Genomic DNA, 1,933 nt, shown 5'->3' on the forward strand with positions numbered 1-1,933 from the left:
TCTTCCCAGACCAGGGCTCGAACCCCTGTCCCCTGCATTGGCAGGTGGAATCTTAACCACTGTGCCACCAGGGAACCCCCTATTTCCTTTCATTTTAACATTATTTTTTTTCTTGCAACAAATCAGTAACTAAAAAGATATCATTGATTTAAAATTAGAATAATTTTATTTATAAAACATTTAAATATTTGTATGTATGTGTCTGAGCTTTCTATTTTTTTTTTGTTGTTGTTCTGGTTGATTATATTGTCACTACTTTAGTGTACAGCAGTACATTTCTTTAATAATTTTATTTTAATTAAGATATCCTTTTATGAGGGTTGTCATGAGTGGCTCTGAGGAAGGCCAGTTTTGGGGGCGTCTTGCACTAGCTGAGGGGGAACCTTGGGAACGATGGTGGAAGGAGATTCTCGCAGCACCAGCCTGCTGGCTGCAGAGACTGCAAGTCTGGAAGAGTAGCTGCAAAGATGGGGAGAAGTTATGCTGATGGCAGATGAAGTCCTCCAATGGGGAAGAGCCTGGTTTCCACCTGCCATCATGGGTATGGTTTCTTTGGTGTTTCTGACTATCTACTATCTAGATCCATCCATTCTGTCAGGTGTTTCCTGTTTTGTTGTTTCTGTGCTTGGCTGACTACCTTGTTCCCATTCTAGCACCTAGAATTTTTGGCTCCAATAAATGGACCACTGAGTAACAGCAGTGAGTCCTTGAAATTTGAAGCAGTCTAGTAAAAACTCGACGCAGAGCTGTGGGCTAGTAGAAACACCTCCTTATGCTAAAGAAAGAAAAGCCTAAACTGTACTTCATGACCATGATCATTTCTCTTGCTGTGGTTGTTTGGGTGGGACAGCAAGTCCACAACCTCCTTCTCTCCTACCTGATAGTGACTTTCTTACTCTTGCTTCCTGGACTAAACCAACATGGAATCATTTCGAAGTACATTGGAATGGCCAAAAGAGAGATAAACAAGCTTCTCAAACAAAAAGAAAAGAAAAATGAATAATGCATCTGCTTTATTCAGTGTGATTAATGGTGTATACATTGTCCTTGGGGACAGTGTCTGTTATGCTGTCTGGATACAAAAATGTTACAGATGTAGCTCTTTGCTGTCCCTCATTCTGCCCTTAGTGGAAATTCCGACTTGCCAAGTAAGGCTTTATGCTCAGTGTCTTCATGGGTGTGTTCTCATCAGCTGGCCTTATATGGACAACTCATTCATCATTACCACTTGTTTTGGTTTTTCTCTCCCAGGGTTAATTGAACTCTTACTTTTAAAATAATATAGTGGTGAACTTCATCCTTTAGTACAGTTAACAGTGGCTTGGGATAACTGTTCAAGTTGATCTTTGCTTTAGCTGGATAGAAGATCATGGTCTGTGACTACAGGAAGCTGGTTCTACTGTCTGCTTCCACAGTCTGCTTAAACAACAGTCTGGTTTCGTGAATATAGAAACCAAGTTTACCACTTCTGATGAACAGACCAATTAAGATTCATTCCTCATTCTGTTTCAATACTGTGGGAGAAGGATCCTCGTGGAATAAAATGAACCTAATTCCATGGCCTAGTATGTGTTGGCTTCTCCCTTGTGCAGAATTTAGCAACTTGTTGGAAACATTGATCCTTCCTCCCAAATGGGGAATCTGACAGGCTTAGAACTCTTGTTCCCTTGCACTTAAAGTTAGCACATCCTTAAAGGCTTATTAGTAGCAGGCTTACACGAGATGGTATTTAGGATTTTTAGCATACTTTTAATTTCAGATTTTCAGCTAACTGAAACTAAAGTACATAATAGGTTAAGAGTTATATTCCAAGACCAGCCAATAAAGAACAAAACTCATCCTGTGTTTAGTCAAGATTCATTTCAGTAGAAAATCCTACTAGTTTTTCAAGACCAGAATAAGCCTTTAAAGGTAAACGTTAAGATTCTCATTT

At 39.6% G+C, this 1,933-nt stretch overlaps 1 pseudogene; it reads left to right on the forward strand.

Annotated features, from left to right (window-relative positions):
- Positions 1-393: 393 nt before the first annotated feature.
- LOC101278701 (ADP-ribosylation factor-like protein 6-interacting protein 1) lies at positions 394-1,423 on the forward strand (annotated as a pseudogene).
- Positions 1,424-1,933: the final 510 nt, after the last annotated feature.

Source organism: Orcinus orca, chromosome 3 (assembly GCF_937001465.1).
Source record: "Orcinus orca chromosome 3, mOrcOrc1.1, whole genome shotgun sequence".
Classification (NCBI taxonomy): domain Eukaryota; kingdom Metazoa; phylum Chordata; class Mammalia; order Artiodactyla; family Delphinidae; genus Orcinus; species Orcinus orca.